We start from the raw sequence: 20356 nt of genomic DNA on the forward strand, positions 1-20356 counted from the left end.
GTATTGTTACGGCTGGTTTAAAACACTTTAAAGTCAGGAGCATGTCTATTTTCACCTTTAAACCGAAGCTAATTGTGTCAGTCCACTATCCTCTTTGCTAGAGACCCCCCGCAGGCTCATGCTTGTGGATAGTCAGTTTTGTGTTCTGTATTGTTTCTTGTTTGTGCTCCCCTTGTCATGTGACTGTTCCCCCCTGTCTAGTGTCTGCTTCCTGTTTGTACCCTGGTCATGTGATACCCTTCCCTTGTGTTTCTAGTGTCACGTGTCTTAATTAGTGCCCAGGTGTTTCTTGTTTGTGTTGTCTTTATACAGTCCTTGTCAGTGGTTCCTGTTTGTGGGCCAAATCAAATCAAATCAAATTTATTTATTTATATAGCGCTTTTCACAACTGATGTTGTCACAAAGCAGCTTCACAGAATTCCAGTAAGACAAAGATTTGACATGAAATGTAAAAACAAATGTAAACCCTCAAGTGAGCAAGCCAGGGGCGACAGTGGCAAGGAAAAACTCCCCCAGCTGAGGAAGAAACCTTGGAAGGAACCAAGGCTCACAAGGGGTGACCCATCCTCCTCTGGTCAATCTACTGGTGATGATAGTTAGTAGTCCATGAGAACTTCAGTGTAGGGACAGCTTCAAGGCACTTGGTGGTTGCTGGAGCGTGGGCAGCTGGTCTGAAGCGTGGAGGAGGGTCTCGACAGTCATCCATCAGTGTCCAGACAGACAGGTGGGCAGTCGTTTACTCGGAAAGATGTAAAGGGATGGAATTAGTTTTGAACTGTTTTGTGTTTGTAAAGTAGAAAATATGAAAATTTCCAGAGTGTGGCTAATGACTCCGGCAGATCTGACTATGACAGCTTTAACTAAAAGGAGAGAACCAGGAGGACACACAGACACGGGAGCATCCTGAAACACTGGCATCCCTCCGCTCCACCGTCAACAAACCTGAGTGATCGCGAGAAGCGGCGGGACGACAGCCCCAGCGTCTCAGTTTACTATAATTCCCTGTGTCCATGGACCCCCCAGATCTGCCGCCTTTATCTATGGGGGAGCATTAGCTACCAAAAGATAAACTAAACAAATGTGTTTTTAGCCTAGATTTGAAGATTGCGACTGTGTCTGAGTCCCGAACATTTTCTGGAAGATCATTCCAGAGTCTGGGGGCTTTATAAGAAAAGGCTCTTCCCCCAGCTGAGGCCTTCTGAATTCTGGGAACAATTAAAAATCCAGTATTCTGTGATCTGAGTGAACGTGGAGACTCATAATAGGAAATTGTATCTTGAAGATATTCAGGAGCAAGCCCATGTAGAGCTTTATATGTTAATAACAAAATTTTGTAGTCAATGCGGAATTTAACAGGCAGCCAATGAAGTGATGATAAAACTGGGCTGATATGTTCAAATTTTCTAGTTTTAGTGAGGACCCTAGCTGCAGCATTTTGAACTAGTTGAAGTTTTCTTAAATTGCTGCTGGTGCATCCTGACAGTAGTGCGTTACAGTAGTGAAGCCTTGAAGTAATAAAGGCATGTACTAATGTTTCTGCGTCCTGGAGGGATAAGGCATTTCTAATCTTAGCAATATTGCGAAGATGTAAAAAAGCTGTCCTAGTGATACTACCTATGTGTTGATCAAATGATAAATCCGGGTCAATTATGACACCAAGATTTTTTGCTGCTGAACCAGGTTTAACTGGAAAGTCAGCTAGATATTTAAAATTAAATCTGATAATTTATTTATTGCCACTTTTGGACCCAAAAGCAGGACCTCTGTTTTGTTGCTGTTTAGAAGGAGGAAGTTACGCAACATCCAGCCTTTCACGTCTTTTACACAGTCCTCTATTTTCTTTAATCTGTGTTTGTCATCGGGCTTGGCTGAAATATACAATTGTGTGTCGTCTGCGTAACAGTGAAAGTTAATGTCATGGTTTCTTATAACTGTGCCTAGCGGTAACATGTATAATGTAAATAATAATGGTCCTAAAATAGAGCCTTGTGGAATTCCAAATCTTACTTTAGAATAATTTGAATTTAGATTGTTTACTTTTACGAATTGATAACGTTCCGTTAAGTAAGATTTGAACCATAATAGGGCTGTCCCTGTGATTCCAACCATGTTTTCTAACCTTTCTATGAGAATATTGTGGTCTATTGTATCGAAGGCTGCGCTTAGCTCAAGAAGCACCAACAGGGATACGTGGCCTTGATCAGAGGCAAGATGAAGATCATTTGTTATCTTGACTAGAGCTGTCTCTGTACTATGATGTTGCCTGAATCCAGATTGGAATTTTTCATATATATGATTCTTATGTAGATATGAACTAAGTTGTTGGGCCACAGCTCTTTCTAAGATCTTGGACAGAAATGGCAAATTAGAAATAGGCCTGTAATTAGACAATGTACTAGCATCAAGATTTGGTTTCTTGATCATAGGTTTAATAACTGCTAGTTTAAAAGCTTTGGGTACATGGCCCAGACTAAGCGATGAGTTTACTATAGTTAAAAGAGGATCAATAATAGCTGGTAGTACTTCTTTGAGCAATTTTGTGGGAATTGCATCAAGTGTGCAAGTTGTACAGTTTGCGGAGGTGATAATCTTCTCTAGTTCTAATTGTGGGAGTGGGTAAAAGGTTTCAAGTCTTTCTTTTACAGTTATATTATGTTTTATATCATTCACATCGGGTGGCAGCCAGGATGGACTTGATCCTGTGGCTTGAGTTTGTTGTCTAATATTCTCAATTTTATTATTAAAAAAGTCCATAAAATCTTTACTGGTGAGAGTTGCTGGAATTAGTTGTTCAGAACCTGCTTGATTTTTTGTAATTCTAGAAAACACACTAAACAGTGCTCTCGGATTATTTTTATTATGGGAGATCAGCGAGGCCAGATATGCTGAGCAAGCTTTAGTGAGGGCATTTCTATACTCTATAAGGCTGTCCTTCCAGGCAGAATGGAACACTTCAAGCTTGGTTGATCGCCATTTCTGCTCTAGTTTTCGTAATGTTTGTTTTAAAGTACGGGTCTTATCATTATACCATGGTGCGAGCTTTTTCTGTCTTATACTTTTATGTTTAAGTGGTGCTACCTTTTCTAAAGTAGATCGACAGGTATTTTCTAGGTAATCAGTTAGTACATCTAGGTCCATTGGGTCTGATGGAGTTGGAACTGGGGTCGATAGTTCTGGTAGGTTTTCTATAAATTGTAGGGCGGTAGATGGTTTTATTATACGCCTTGTAGAATAGCGAGGGTTCTTACATATATTATGGCTAAAACGTAGCTCATATGAAATTAAGTAATGATCGGAGATTGCTGAGGATTGCGGTAGGATATTAATTTTGTCAATGTTAAGACCTAGTGTCAGAACTAAGTCTAAAGTGTGGCTGCAGTAGTGTGTAGGCCCTGTTACATTTTGAGTAATACCAATAGAGTCTAAGATTGAGGTAAATGCCTTTTTTAGTGGGTCACTTTCCTTCTCAAAATGGATATTGAAATCTCCTACAATTATAACTTTATGATTGCACACCGCTAGGTTTGTAGCAAAATCGCTGAATTCTTTCAGAAATTCTAAGTAAGGCCCTGGTGGTCTGTAAATGTTGCATAATAAAAATGCGTCCTTTTTTGTGACCGGATTTGTAATAATAGTGGAGAGAACCTCAAAAGAAGAGAAGGTGTCACATTATTTAAGACTAATTTCTAGGGTATTTTGGTAAATTACACATACTCCACCTCCTTTGCCTGATATTCTTGGGCTATGTGCATAATTATAGCCTAGGGGGGTGGCTTCATTTAGTGCTAAATATTCATTTGGTCTAACCCACGTTTCCGTGAGACAAAAAACATTGAATTTATGATCACTTATAATATCATTTACGATGAGTGCTTTTGAGTTTAGTGATCTTATGTTGAGTAACCCAAATTTTAGTTCTGAGGTGTTGCTGCTAGGTGTTGTGTATGATTTAATATTGATTAGGTTGCTGAAACAGGCTGATTTTGTTTTTCTACTTTTACATTTAGTTCGGGGGAAAGACACAGTCTCAATACAGTTGAACCTGGGTGACGCCTCAAGACAGTTCGCAGACGGTCGGTTTAGCCTGTCTGTCTGCGGCCTGGTCCCGGCTCTGGATTGTCAGCAGCTATCTACACTACTCTGCTGACTAACTAAGAGACTATGTGCTATGCTGCAAGAAAGTAAGGCAGCACCCTCCCGCGTGGGGTGGATACCATCCCTACCTATAAGACCAGGCTTGCCCTCAAAATGTAACCAATTGTCTATAAAGCCCACTTGATTTTCGGAACACCACTTGGACATCCAGCAGTTTAACGCCCAAAGTCTGCTGTAAGCTTCGTCGCCATGCCGCATTGGTATGGGGCCAGAGCAGATTACGGCATCGGACATCGTCTGGGCCAGTTTAATCACCTCTGTAATATTACCCTTAGTTACCTCAGACTGCCGCAGACGAATATCATTGGCCCCTACATGAATGACTACCCTCGAATATCTCCTATTAGCTAACAGTCTAAGGTTGCCACTAATATCCGGCGCTCTGGCTCCCGATAGGAGTAGCTAATTTCACGTGTCGAACAATAGAGTCTCCTATAACCAGAGCACTCTTAACAGGCTCCTCAGCGGGTGCTTCGCTGAGCAGGGCAAACCTGTTTGACACGCGAATCGGAGGAGCGTGGTGTCCCGGTGGGCTAGCTTTGGCCTCAGCGTTAGCATCAGCCTTAGCTTTCCGGCTATGACGCCGAGACGTCACCCATTCACCCCGCTGTGAGGGCTCTAACGCCGGAGTCGTGGGGGTGCTAACTCTCCCTAAGGCACCCGGAGTTGCTAACACTGAATCTCGCTGTTTATCCCTCAACAATAATAAGCTCCGGATGCGCACTTCTAACTGGTCCACTTTATCCACCAGAGAGCTAACTAGCTGACACTTAGTGCAAATACAACCACTATCTTTATCGCTAGAGGTGGAAAAGGGGGTTAAACTAAACATGCCACACTCTGAGCAGGCAAAACAGCCAGTAGTAGCCATGGAATTGCAGGTACTTACCGCTTTTAGTGGATTTTAGTAACTTACACCAAGAACGTTACTCCAGTGTCCGGTGGCAGTTTTAGTGCCTCTGTAATGAATATTCCTGCGGAGACAATCTAAAAGATAGATCTATGGATGGTTAGTAGGTTATAAAAACAGATATAAATATAGAAATAACAATGGAAACGAGTAAACAGGAAAACCCGAGCGATCAAAACAGCTTCCAAACGGGTACAGAAACAGCCAAACGGGCCATTGTGTGTATGTTTGCTGTCACTGGTCCTTAGCATTGTTCTGTGTTTCACCCCTTTGTTCTGTATAGTTCTTGTCTAATGCTTAGCTTTGTTTGATGTTTAGTGTTTAGCTTTGTTTGATGTTTAGAAGCTTAGCTTTGTTTGATGTTTAGATTTGTTTGATGTTTAGTGTTTAGCTTTGTTTGGTGTTAGCTTACCTCTGTCTAGTTACCTTTTGTTTTTTGTTATTAAAGTCCCCTTGCTCCTTGACCACTCCTACACCTCCAGCATTATTACAAACTCTATTAAAATGATTATTCGTAAATGAGAACGGTGACAAAATGCTTTGCACTTGTCCGTGAATCACAAAGAATTAAATGCAGCAAAATGCTCAGAATATTCGCTGTTGTCAGGGCAAAGGAAAGCAGCTGGGCAAAATAATGAAGAGGAGTGGACTCCCAAAGAATCAATCCTTTGAGTATCTGGGAGTTACTGGTATCAAGTTGAAACTCTTGGAGTCAACTCGGTTTTAATTCGTAAGAGTCTTCTGCAAATGTTTAATTCGTAAGAGCCATATTTTTTTTTTTGAGAATTTTTTTAACCTGTTTTTTAACCTGTTTTTAAATGTAACATAACTTTTAAGCTGTTAGTAATTAAGAGTATAAACAGTACCTCCACATTTAATTTCCATCAACTAAAACCAACAGCAATTAAATGATTAAAACGAGGCTAAAGCTGAAATGCATTTTAGTGAAAAGTCAGAGACTTTAACTGAATAAAAATCATCTGTCAAAACAGTGTGAATGTAGTCTGAGGGTAAATACCTACACACTTCCTCCACACACTGCATGTTCCCATTGAAATGCACTAAATACATGCACTGATGTCCAGACATGGTGTGTATACTCCTCCATCAGTGCATTGGGTGTGTGTTGAAAGACAACCCTGAATAAGACAAAAGTGTTGAAACGCATTAAGGCACTAATTCTCTCAGAGTCTGAACTGTTTCTGAAAAACACTCTTTAGTGAGCACCATTGATCAATCCACTGCTTTCAGAAGGCACTGTGAGTTTCCATTTGCTCAGCCATGGAAAAAGCTCACACCTGAGAGCTGACAGGGAACATGAACTCGGGCCAGAAATTGAAATAATGAGGTTATTCCACACAATAACCAAGTTCCAGACTTCCAAATTCCAACCTTAGTGTGTATGTTGTTTACAGCACCCAGGGTCTGCTGTGTGAACTCTGAGAGGGAATTAATGAATGGAGTAGAAATGTTAATCGTAACCCCCCTCCTAATGATGACTCTTCTGATTGTCTCTCTGCAGGAATACGACGACGGATATGGAACGGCCTATGATGACCAAGGGTACGACTCATACGACAACAGTTACAATAACCAAGGACAGAAGTAAGCGTGTGTGAGTGACAGTGTGAGTGAGAGTGTGTGTGTGCATGAGGCAGAGGTGTGTGGAGATGGTGCTGAAAATAGATGTCTTTCCTCAGCGCTGCGGTCACCTGAATGTCCTGTCTAAAGAAAGGCCAGGTCCTCAGGGACAGACAGCCTATCTCAGGAGTTAGTCTCTTCCTCCCATCTTTCTCTCTCTCTCTCTCTCTCTCTCTCTCTGAGGTCAGCCTGGAAGGAGAAGGTGTTTTCCGGCTGAAGGGCTCTGCTCCTTCAAGTCCACACCTCCACCTACGTTTCATCCTGTGCTATTCCCACCAGGACGAGTCACGAGGCTGAAGGGTTTACAGTGTGTTTACCTGAGGGGGCTGCAGGTGGTTTAGAGCTGTGATGGTCTCTGGGCTTTGGCCTGATTGGCCCGAGGTGGAGGGAAGCCTTGGTGTGAAAATGGCTTGAAATGCTGCATAGTTTTTTGTAATTATACCGTCTTATGTCATTTGTATTCCACACAGTCCACACGTGAGCACTGAACTGCAGAAAGCTGTGAGCTTTGAATTCACTGTGATTTGTGAGGTCACAAATCCAGTGCAAATCCTTGAGTAGGGATGATGTTATATAAATATGGCCTGAAATCATAAGTTTTATGTATTATTATTATTCATTCATTCATTCATTCATTATCTGTAACCCTTATCCAGTTCAGGGTCGCGGTGGGTCCAGAGCCTACCTGGAATCATTGGGCGCAAGGCAGAAATACACCCTGGAGGGGGCACCAGTCCTTCACAGCGCAACACACACACACATTCACTCACACACTCACACCTACGGACACTTTTGAGTCGCCAATCCACCTACCAACGTGTGTTTTTGGTCTGTGGGAGGAAACCGGAGCACCCGGAGGAAACCCACGCAGACACAGGGAGAACACACCACACTCCTCACAGACAGTCACCCGGAGGAAACCCACACAGACACAGGGAGAACACACCACACTCCTCACAGACAGTCACCCAGAGGAAACCCACACAGACACAGAGAGAACACACCAACTCCTCACAGATTATTATTATTATTATTATTTACAAAACTACAATTTTGTTGGGGTTTTTTGTGTTTCAGTATCAAAAAATGGAAACTAAGCTAAAAAAAAACGGATTAAATTGATTGTTATTTATGAGATCACACAAAAATCCAATAAAGAAAAACACTCGCTTAAAATGCTGCCTAAAATAGTCTTTAATCATTAATAATTAATGAGCTGCTGTTAAATAAACGTATGTTGACAGGAGGTGAGGAAACCCTGCAGTTTGGTAATGTATTTAAGGTGGTACTTTTCTGTGTTAATTTGAGCTTTTCTTAGTGAATTAGTCATAAATCTAAGGGTTAAGGAAACCACTATGTTTCCATTGGAAATGGGGGAGGGGAAACTGAAAGGAACAGTGATTCCTTCTCCCTCAACATCCACAGCTGAAGTGCCCTGGAATAAGGCACTTAACTCCTGACTGCACTTCTCTGTAGAGAGGCTTCCAGTTACAGGACAGTAGCAGCACTACTGACTACTACTGACTAAATGATAGCAGTCGCCAAACAGAGCTTTGTCTACACATATTTGGTAGTGCATAACGCACTGGTGAGCTCCAGCAGGAGAAAGAGAAGTGATGTGTGTGATCTGGTCACTGAGGATACGTTGTAGTGAAGAGTGTAAATGGAATCTGGCTAAAGCTTATCAAGGGTAATCTACATTTTTGGGTTAATTTCCATAGCATTCAGTAAGGTTTAAACACTCCTACACCCTCCTACATACTGCTACTCTGAGCTGCTAGGACGAATCAAATCACAGGATGATTGACAGTGGTGTCACCATGGCAACATAAACAGTGCAGCACACGTAGCAGAAAGATACCGCCAACGACAAACCCTCTGGAGCTAACCCGAGTTTGGACGCCCCTGCAGTGGATAAGAGCTGAAAGGTGACTAGCGCTGCTCTGCCCGAGTGATCCGAAGTACTGCTTTATCAAGTAACGCTAAGTCTGATTGGTTCTGAGGCAGATTTAACCCCACCCACTAAAAGTCAGGAGTGGGGTATGATCACGAGGGGACAGTGGCTTTAACCCTTACATAATAAGCCCTGTGTACTGAATAAACACTTGTACACTTTCACCCCAATTTAAAGGCTCTGCGGGATCATTGCCCAACCACTATTATCAAAACAACTCACAGATTCCCGTAGATAACCAACACTGGATGTGTGTGTGTGATGATATATCTCCCCCTCAGTGACTTGTTTAGGGTATACACAAGAGTGGGGCTTCACGCCCACGTCTCAGTGACACCCCGGGCTTCTCCCTGGACGAGAGGAATTGAGCTGAATGTCGGTGGACAGTCCCCCGGTCAGCCCACTGAGAGAGTGAATATGGAAACAAGGAAACGTGCCACTTATTTATTTCTTGCTGCAGATGATTGTTCTGGAGGGGGCTTTAGGCGACAGATTACTCTGGGGGTGGGGGCGTTGTTCTGATGATAGCTTTTCAGAGCCGAGGGCTAAGTGTGGGCTCAGTTTTGCCTTTGACTTTTTCCTCGTTGAGCTGTTTGTCTTCTGTCACAGCAGCTCGTCAATCTCCTCAACTGCTTTTGTTCCCTTCTCTGGAGACGTGTGTGCGTGTGCTTGATGGCGAGTTTGGGAGAGGGATGCTGATGCTTGAAGCACTTAAATTGTCAGCGATGGAAAGGTGCTGCAGAAAATGGAAGAGGGGAGTGTAGAGAAGAGTGCTGGTCTTTTCTGTTATATATGTTTGTGTGTGTGTGTGTGTGTGTGTGTGTGTGTGTGTGTGTGTGTGTATGAGGGGGTGTGTGATGGCTGGTGGTTTGTTCTGTACTAATGTAACAGCGCTGACATCACAAGGACACTCACCACGATCCTCTTAATAGCCCTTTTTCATGTGTGTGTGTGTGTGTGTGTGTGTGTGTGAGAGAGAGAGAGGTATATAACACAACATGGGAACCAACACCTGTTTACACACTCTCACTGTGTAAAGTTAAAGGCTGATGCATTAGCTGTAATTAAAGTGATGCTTGATTAATTAATTAATTACTCCACTGGCCTATAGCTGCTTGTTCTTTACATTAAAGACTACACAGTTCACGGTTATTGCAATAACCCACTGATATTAGCCCTTTAATTAGTTTATACACTATTATATCATGACAAATGAATGTAGAAGTTAATTGCCAGTGAACACACACACACACACACACTCACACACACATGTATACTGACCCAGCTGTACCAGACTTGTGCTCCATGCAGACATGTATCATGTGTTTTTTTTTTGTGTGTGTGGTTTTATCCACCCGGGGCCAATAAGGCTATGTTCTTGTGCTGTAAGATTGCCTTTGGGGCATTTCATGCTTGGACATTCTCTGCAGAAGCTATTAGACCTTTCAGAAATTGAAGATCAGACTGATGTCTGGCCTTTGTTCTTAGGGCTATAAGAGACTTTAGCCCTCTATATGTAAGAACTATGATTCCTTTGGGGCGTTACATGGTTGGACTTCCTTTGCAGAAGTGATTCAACCTCTAGGGCAGTGTAGATCAGACTGAAAAGTAGCCTTTTGTGTTTAGGACAGGAGAAAACTTTCACTCACTGTGTTTAATATATATATTGGCCTTTGCTTGTCCTAGGGCCATAGGAAATAAAAAAATAACTAAATAAATAAAATTTAAAATCTGAATATATATATTTTGGGGGGCATACCTGTAGGGACCTCTAGGGCTTCAGTCTAGATCAGATCATGTCTCTATGATTCTGATTCCTTTGGGGCATTAGAAGCTATTAAGTCTTTATATCACACAAGATATGGCCTTATTTATACCTGATACCCTGTTTCTGGGTGTGTATATTTATATAATTCCTTTGGGGCATCACATGCCTTTAGAAACATCTAGGGCAGTGTAGATCAGACTAATGTTCTGTTTTTGTTTTTAGAGCCATAGGAGACTTGAGCTGATTGGATGTACTATTCCTTTGAGGCATAATCACGGGTATGAAAGAAGACCTATAAAACATCTAGGGCAGTGTAGATCAGGTATATGGTCATCATTCTAGGTTTTGTGTAGGTGAGATCTATTTAATTGTACTTTGGGGCATTATGTATGAAGGTATTACACCTACAGGGCAGTTCAGTAGTAACTCAGATTAGTGCCATGCCTTTTCTTTTTTTCAATTGTAAATGTGAAGCATTTGTAGCTTGTAAAACAATGATCATTCCTTTTGGGCATTAGCTATTAAGCCTAAAGGGCAGGGTAGACCACACTCATCGTCCTTGAGTTATAGGAGACTTTTTGTAGGAAAACTAATATACCATGTCTTAAATGCAAAGCCTTTAGCCTGTCCACAGCACAAGCTTCCAGGCTGTGCCTCAAATCTGACCAATCAGAAAACAGCTAGGTATCAGGCAAAATGGTAGAGTGTCCACTTGGAGCATGAGAAAATGGCTGTGTCTCCTTGCTGGCTGACACCTATGGCCAGTGAAGTCACCTCTCTCCAGTATAATGGGAGTGTTCCCTTTATTTACGATGTCACTCACATTGTTTGCAGTTAAGACACTGTGATATCCCTTTGGGGCATTACTTTCTTGGACATTCTCACCTGAACATACATGGGCTTGTTGTTTAGAAGCTTGTCAGCCTCTAAGGTTGTGTAGATCAGACTAATTGTCCACCGTTGGTCTTTGAGGGATACTACACAACAGAGTGATACTCATCTGGGGCAGAAAAGTCCAGCCTTCTTTGTTGGAGTTGAGACTTTGGGGCATTGTATGGGGCATGTGTCATTGTATGGCGGGATGTATTGGACCTCGGGGCTTGTGTGGATCAGGGGTTTGAGTCGGCCGTGTGTCAGATGATATGTGTGTTTTTGTGGAAGGACAGAACAAAGCAGGCTGTGTGAGTGTGTAAGAAAGTATTATCTGTTCCTTTGGGGCAGATCAGACCTGGGGGCTGTGTTTATTAAAGCTGGGCTTCAGTCTCTCAGTCTTTGGCCCAAAGCCAGCTCTGACTCTCTGAGATTCAACAGCCATTGATCTCAAGAGGGGCTTTGTGAATAATCTGAGAGAGAGAGAGAGAGAGAGAGAGAGAGAGAGAGAGAGAAACAAACAGAAGTGTAAAGGGATAAAGGAGAGAGTTAGAGCATTGTATCTACACTCACATTTTTATGTTGAACTTCCATTGAAATGATTATTATTATTATATTTTATTAATCAATTATTATGCCATTTCATAAATGAGTGGTAAATGCATAGACGCCCTTGTCCTTCCACTTGCACACCCAGTCCAGTGGGGGGGCCCTACACACATAATGGATCTTAATGGATGTTAGACTGTTCTAAGAACGCCACAGGTCAGCTATCACATTTGAGTTTAGGGGTTAAACTCATCCACCCTCCGGCAGGGCGTCTTCAGGAGAGGGTCTACCATGACCGTCTTTCATGAATACACATCTTTACATCAGGTTTTAACCCCAGCCTTTGCTTCATTAAAGATGGAGGCTGTGTGTGCGGCTGGAGGCTGGTGGAGCTGCTCCGCTCTCTCTCTGTGTGAAGTGTGTGTTTTGATCTGACAGTGGATGGAGCACAATAACGTCTGGGCCTGGCTGAGCTCAGCCTTTGGTGCTGTTTGCTCATAGCACTCATGTCTTTTATGTATGTGTTAAAACAGGGGGGGGGGTGTACTGTGTTTGTCTAAACTTCTCCTTCTGCACCTCCCCGATTCTCCTGGAAAACAGGCACACCTCCTGTAATCATACTGGATTATAATCTCCCCACTCTCCATTTGCATCTCTTCTACCGTCTGTTCTCTTCTCCTGTGGCCAGTCTGATCTGAGGTCAGTCCTCTGGTTTGCAGACGTTTTGTAGTAAAAGCCTAGACAGCAGGTGGGTTTTGGGCTGCCTCTGGTGTTTGTGGTGAGTCGGGCTGTGTCCTGGGGCTGCATCAGCTGCTGTATAGGATTCTTTTTGGGGCTTGAGCGTAGTTGATGATTGATTTGGGCTGGAAGTGCTGGTCTTCTGAATCTGGGTCTGAGCTGGAGTGGGGAGGGAGGTTTGCAGGTCATACACACACACACACACACACACACACACACACACGCCTAGCATTGGCCTTAAGGATGTGTATCACCCACTGTTGGCGGCATCAGACTCGCCATTGTCCAACAACTGGACCAGCCTCTAAACAGTGTAGCAATTATAGGCTGTGTGTGTGTGTGTGTGTGTGTGTGTGCGTGGCACCATGCAGAAGTGGACTTATTAGCAGAGCTAAACAATAGAACAGAGAACACACACTGAGCACCTGGGGAATCATCACTCGCACACACACACACACACACACACACACACACACAAACCTAACCCATCTGTTTAATCACACCTCACAGAAACACACAGAGGCCTGCCCTACATCACCAGCACAGCAGGACAGAGAGAGAAGGGGGTCTCAGTCAGGTCCTGTAATGTTAGGCTAGCAGAGGTTAGCGCTCCGGCTCCTGTGTTTGTTTTGTTGGGTCCAGGAGGAGAAGGAGGACAGAGGACAGGTTGTTCCTCCACAGGAAAAGTCTGACCATCACCACAGGACACACACACTAAGAGAGAGAGAGAGAGAGAGAGAGAGAGAGAGCCCTCAGGTTTTTAGCAAAAATCACCTGCAGGCACTCTTTGAATTTCCAGACACTGTAACTCCTCCCATCTGTGTGTGTGTGTGTGTGTGTGTGTGTTAAGATCTTGTCTGTGGTCTAAATGTTAAGGGCTTCACTCTGGCCAATAACAAGGTGTCTCATTAGATGAGCTACTGGCAGCAATGTGTTCTCTCTCTCTCTCTCTCTCTCTCTCTCTCTCTCGCAATTCAAGAAAATTTCAATTCAATAAGCAGCTTTATTGGCGTGACCATATTTAGATACAGTATTGCCAAAGCGTTAATACAACAGTATTGATTATTTAAAAATAAAGTAATAATAATAATAATAATAATGATAAAACAGCAGTCTAAAAGAACAGCAAACATCAAGGAACATGACAGCTTCGGGACATATGAGCTGTGGCACTGCTGGCAATGTCTCTCCTCTCTGGGGAGTCAGGTCGGTCTGTAGAGGCCAGTCTGTACGGCCAGTCTGTGGGCACTGAGTCTGTACCTGGTCAGTGTGGCTCTGTGTGTGTGGTCAGTGTCTCTGGGGAGTCAGGTCGGTCTGTAGAGGCCAGTCTGTACGGCCAGTCTGTGGGCGCTGAGTCTGTACCTGGTCAGTGTGGCTCTGTGTGTGTGGTCAGTGTCTCTGGGGAGTCAGGTCGGTCTGTAGAGGCCGGTCTGTACGGCCAGGCTGTGGGTGCTGAGTCTGTACCTGGTCAGTGTGGCTCTGTGTGTGGTCAGTGTCTCTGGGGAGTCAGGTCGGTCTGTAGAGGCAGGTCTGTACGGCCAGTCTGTGGGCGCTGAGTCTGTACCTGGTCAGTGTGGCTCTGTGTGTGTGGTCAGTGTCTCTGGGGAGTCAGGTCCGTCTGTAGAGGCCGGTCTGTACGGCCAGTCTGTGGGCGCTGAGTCTGTACCTGGTCAGTGTGGCTCTGTGTGTGGTCAGTGTCTCTGGGGAGTCAGGCCCGTCTGTAGAGGCCGGTCTGTACGGCCAGGCTGTGGGCGCTGAGTCTGTACCTGGTCAGTGTGGCTCTGTGTGTGTGGTCAGTGTCTCTGGGGAGTCAGGTCCGTCTGTAGAGGTCGGTCTGTACGGCCAGGCTGTGGGCGCTGAGTCTGTACCTGGTCAGTGTGGCTCTGTGTGTGGTCAGTGTCTCTGGGGAGTCAGGCCATGTGAATACAGTGACTGTAAAGACTGTGCCTTGTTTTTGACCTGGTCAAAACACCACAAGGGTCAAACCCCACAGCAGCATCTCCTCGCTGCTTAAACCTGTTCAGAACGCCCACTTTCAGCGCCTGTTCCTTTAAATGATAATGAGCCGCTCTCTGTTCACCCCGACCCCGAGTGCACAGCAGTGAGGAGCGAGGAGCAGAAGCTCTGGTTTTTAGCTGTTTTCACTCTGTTCTCTTGCTTCTCTCTTTGTGCTCTTATTTCTCCGTGCAGCGTGTGTTTGTCTTCAACCTCCCCACATCCCTCCCACACCACACTTCAGACATCAGCCTGACATTTACATCAAATGTTTGACCAAGAAAATAGTTCTAGAACCACAGGGCTCTAGAAAAACACTCTTTACACACTTCACAACCAACAGCCTACAAAAGATACACACACATACACACACACACACACACACACACACACACATCCCACACTGCCCCAGATTTTACACTAGATATACAGCAACAATGGAATCCACAAACCAGAGAAAAAGAGGGAGAAAGTGTGTGTGTGTGTGTGTGTGTGAGAGAGAGAGAGAGACAGAGAGAGAGAGTGAAACTGAATTTAGACAAAAAGTGATAGAAAAGTGGATAGAGAGAAAGAGAGAGAATGGGGTGAATATCAATCAGAGAGAGAGCACCACTGTGAGAGATAAAGAGAGGGGCAATAAGAACACAGAGAGGGAGAGAGAGAGAGAGAGAGAGAGAGAGAGAGAGAGAGAGAGAGAGAGAGAGAGAGAGAGAGAGATGAAAGTAGAGCAGTAGAGATGGTCTCTCTCCCTCTCTGTCTGTTTTTCATTAATGCTGTCTGGTGTCATATGTGTCTATACCTGCTGATGGGGGGACGCTATAGAGGACAGGAAATTACAGGCAGGAGAGATGAGAGAGAGAGAGAGGGAAGAGAGAGTCTGATTATGCCCGTCCCGCGCCAGAGAGAAACGACAGTGAAATATAAGCTGATGTGAGAAAAGAGGAGCAGACGGAGGAGAGAGAAATGACTGAAAGGCAATAATCACGTCTCCACCCGAACACCTCAGCTCTTTATTGGCTTTTGTTCTTCTCTTTTTTTCTCCTCTTTCTTCTTTAACCTTCCTTTTGTTCCCTTTATAATATTCGATTCTACTTTTTTATCCTTTATTTACTTGTTGTTCTGTTTGTTGTTTTGTTCTTAAGCATTTTCAAATAACACCAACTGTGTTTATGCACAGTGTTAACTCCCTCTCTCTCTCTCTCTCTGTCTGTCTCTCTCTCTCTCTCTCTCTCTCTCTCTCTCTCTCTCTGTCTCTCTCTCTCTCTCTCTCTCTCTCTCTCTCTGTCTCTCTCTCTCTCTCACCAGTTCAGACGAGTATTATGAATACGGACCTGGTCTCAGTGGTGAATCCTACGACTCGTACGGTGAGTGTTTGTTCAATACTGGATGTACACACTAGATGTAGGAAGATTTCTGTGAGGCATTTGATGGCATTCAGCCACAGCTCCACTGCTCCTCACCCTTTGGAAAGGGTCCGTGCCACTCCAGATGCTCCTGAGCCTATGACATGCTTTGTCTACGGAGACTGTGCCAAACCTGTGTGGGGCAGTGCAGGCGTGAGCACACGCTGTGGTGGCGATGGTAACCAGACGTCTCCCTGTCGTCAGCACAAAGGATCAGCCATAATATAACAACCACCTCCTTGTTTCTTAGCCATACACCAGCACTTTGTAGTTTGTACGATTACATTCTCACAATCTTTAGTTCAGTGCTCGTGCCACGCTCCTGCCAACGCTCGCCTTTCATCCTTACACCCCACACACACTCAGAGAAGCCGGATGACGCTTCCTCCGGGTGGTCTAAAGAGCGGACAGCTTGACAGTTCAAAGCGGAGCTCCAGATTAAGCAGCGAGCGTGCGTTCTTGTCTCTAAACGCGAGGTTAGCGCAGCTGAGGCCTTCTCCTTTGAAAGAGTTTCGTGGACGCACGCTGACAGCTCTCTAATTAAACGCCAGAGTCTCTGAAAGGCCCCGTCAGCGAGGGGACGCTGGAGCCGCGGCCCTCAGGAGCCCATGCCAGCAGCCGGCTGGACAGGCCGACGGTGCGGGTCACCTCACCTGACTAAACCGGCAGGGCACGCTCCTTTGATCATCTGCTCCAGTTAAAGCCGAGGCTCAGGTGAAGGACGGAGAGACGGTGTCTGTTATCAGCAGCGTTAGCAGAATGTCTCAGACCGGGCGGCTGTATTAGAGACAAATGTCACAAATGAATTCACCAGGGCAAGCAGCAGCCTCTAGAGATGTGATGTTGGAACATTGCTGTAAGAATTTGATGGCACTCAGCCTCTAAGGATACGTCCCAACCCCTACATAGTGCACATCACAAGTAAAACTAATAATAGACAGTAATTAGACACTCATTCAACAGGAAAACGTTTTTCTGTTTACCTGTAAACAGGGGGAAATGACTAAGACAAAGGAATTGTGGGTAGTGTCTGAAACAAAACATGACAATGGCTGAAGCTTGTACATGATCTGTGTATGAATAGCTCACTCAGATCTGGATAGAAGAGCAGAGAAACACATTGTCTGCCTGTGTGTTTTCCATTAGATCCTATGGGGAAGATGCTAATATGGCTAACGGAGGATAATCATATAACTTCCCTCTTTGGGAATCCTTTGAGTTTTTAATATCTGCCTTCACTGACCTCCTGTGACCTCTCTGCCTCTTGTGTCTCCATCCCTCAGGTCAGGAGGAGTGGACAAACAGCCGCAACAAAGCCCCGCCGGCGAGGACGAGCAAAGGCGTGTACAGAGAGCAGCCGTACTCCAGATACTGAACTTTAAAGTCCTCCGCCTGTCCGTCCTCTCCCACGTAATGGATTTTCTATGGACTCCCGTCCTTTCCTCTTTTTTAGAATAAAACTCCAGCAAAACCACAAAAAACAACAGCGGCGCAGCGAGGAAGGGGGACAACCCAGTTGGGGCTGGGGGGCACGTGTGGGTCCTTGGGGACATTCGGTTGATGGCACACGGACGGGGCCCCTTTCCAGAATAAGCAAACCAACCTCAGATCACTATGTGTAAGGTAGATAACCAAGCAGAATTGTCCTCCAGCACTGGATCGTGGGGTTGAGGGTGAGGTGGAGGGGTGGTAGCGTATTTAAGGCAGTACTAGGTATTTAGATTTAGCCAGGTCAGTTTCTATACCCAGTTTTTATTTCTCTTTTCTCTGTTTGTTCTTTCTTTTTTGACGAGTGACCAGCGTCCGTGTGTCCCATGTACAATTCCACCTTAAATGAAAACCTACCTATAGAAAAAAGAAAAAAAAAGACGCACCTATTGTGTTACTTCTTTGTTAGTTCTGTTTCTTTTTGTAATGCAATGTTCCTTAGCATTAAAGGGCTTATGGGAGCATGTCCTTCACTGTGTCCACAGCCGCCTCACAGCTGAACACCATGAGGAAAGACAGCATTGTTTTGTCTATTGCTATTGTGATAAATACTTAACCATTTCACACAGTCACTCCCTCTGTGGCTGGGCTGCCAACCGTTCCTAGAAATGTCCAGCAGCGGTCTTCTGCAGAGCTAAACCGACTCAGAATCTCTAGCCAGCACAGGCGTCTCATTACTAATGTAAAAGAATGGGCAGTTGTGTTCTCCTCCAAGCGTGGTGCGTCTTAAACTCTTCACACGTGGTAAACAAACCAAGATCACGACGCTGTACAGTCCTGGTTCTTATTCCCCTCACATTCCCCTCCGGGGTCTCTCAGTGTTCGAGTTTATGAGCTCCTCAGCGTCCAGGGAGACTGGATCTGCTCTTGATTTAATGAATTAATCCGTCCATCCATCCATTATCTGTAACCCTTATCCAGTTCAGGGTCACGGTGGGTCCAGAGCCTACCTGCAATCATTGGGCATCCTTCACAGGGCAACAAATTCACTCACACACTCACACCTGCGGACACTTTTGAGTCGCCAATCCACCTAGCAACGTGTGTTTTTGGACTGTGGGAGGAAACCGGAGCACCCGGAGGAAACCCACGCGGACACGGGGAGAACACACCACACTCCTCACAGACAGTCACCCAGAGGAAACCCACGCAGACACAGGGAGAACACACCACACTCCTCACAGACAGTCACCCGGAGGAAACCCACGCAGACACAGGGAGAACACACCACACTCCTCACAGACAGTTACCCGGAGGAAACCCACGCAGACACAGGGAGAACACACCACACTCCTCACAGACAGTCACCCGGAGGAAACCCACGCAGACACAGGGAGAACACACCACACTCCTCACAGACAGTTACCCGGAGGAAACCCACGCAGACACAGGGAGAACACACCACACTCCTCACAGACAGTCACCCGGAGGAAACCCACGCAGACACAGGGAGAACACACCACACTCCTCACAGACAGTTACCCGGAGGAAACCCACGCAGACACAGGGAGAACACACCACACTCCTCACAGACAGTTACCCGGAGGAAACCCACGCAGACACAGGGAGAACACACCACACTCCTCACAGACAGTTACCCGGAGGAAACCCACGCAGACACAGGGAGAACACACCACACTCCTCACAGACAGTCACCCGGAGGAAACCCACGCAGACACAGAGAGAACACACCACACTCCTCACAGACAGTCACCAATTTAGTCCGTTTTGTATGTAGATAAATGCTTAGGTATATTTTGAATAATCAAAATAATTATTTTATCATTTGTCAGTTTAGGTTTTTGGTTCAAACTCAAGGTCCCTTCCGATTGGATAGACTGGGTTCATTAGCATAATTTTCAGCACCATACCCCCTGAACTAGATGTGCTGGACCCCCCTCTGAAAACCAATGGGAACACTTTAGTGCCCTGGACCAATGCTTTTTCAGTGTATTTTTCAGGGTAGGGCATTTTAAAGAGGCGCTAATAATATCAATAATAATGTCTCTGAATGCTGAAGCAGGTCATTTTGTCATTAAACACCTGCTTTAGTAAATGAGTGAGTGCAGTTGGCAGCCCGGCACCACAGGAAGTGATCAATCCCTACTGAGGAACCCTGGGTGAGGCTTGCAGAAGTGTTCCAGCCCTGGGAAGGTCTCTTACACCCCTCTGGCCCACTCTTAGCATTGGGACTGTAGGCTGTAGGCCTGTTTGCAGCTGCTCCAGAGCGTCCCATTGTATTACCATGCTGCATCAGCGTGGTCTGAGCCCTCTTCTCGATACAGGTCTGTGCATCCGGCTGTTAGTGTTCTCCTCCGAGCGTGTTGCGTCACTGGCAGTTCTGTGTGTCTCAGGGAAGACAGGTTTTATGTTAATCCAGCTGCAACAGATGTGAACACTTATCCCCTCCCCAGCTGGCCACATGTGGGCGTGAACAAGGCATTCCTTCCATCAGCCAATCAAAATGAGGTCCTGCTGGTGTCACACTGGAACGACTGCTCTATTTGCACTGCCACAGCTGATATAGCTCTGCCCTTCCTCTGAACGCTCCCAGACCCCTGAAACCGACCTCAAGTCTCAGGGCCTCTCGTTTTCTTATATAACGTCCTCCCACTGTGTTTGTCATGCAGAAGGTTGGACGTCCACCCTTACGTCTGTTTGTTCTGGGGTCTGAGCTCTGCCCATTCGAGACAGGCTGCATTCTTGGCGCTCGACCACCTCAACCAGCGCCAACAGCACTTCGTTTCCCTCTCATATTCATATTTCACTTCACTCCTGACCCCGTGCCGTCGCCTGAGCGTTGATTTGCTGAACTGTGAGAAACAGACACCCCTTGATTTAATGCTGGGGTCACTTTTGTGATTATTAGTTGGATATCCGAGCCT

At 45.2% G+C, this 20356-nt stretch overlaps 1 long non-coding RNA gene across 1 annotated transcript; it reads left to right on the forward strand.

Moving 5' to 3' along the window:
- Positions 1-6582: 6582 nt before the first annotated feature.
- LOC136685449 (uncharacterized) lies at positions 6583-18781 on the forward strand. Its single transcript, XR_010800177.1, has 3 exons — positions 6583-6670; positions 15886-15944; positions 17267-18781. It is a non-coding gene; the product is annotated as an uncharacterized lncRNA (long non-coding RNA).
- Positions 18782-20356: the final 1575 nt, after the last annotated feature.

This window comes from Hoplias malabaricus, unplaced genomic scaffold, assembly GCF_029633855.1.
Source record: "Hoplias malabaricus isolate fHopMal1 unplaced genomic scaffold, fHopMal1.hap1 scaffold_91, whole genome shotgun sequence".
NCBI classification, from domain to species: Eukaryota; Metazoa; Chordata; class Actinopteri; order Characiformes; family Erythrinidae; genus Hoplias; species Hoplias malabaricus.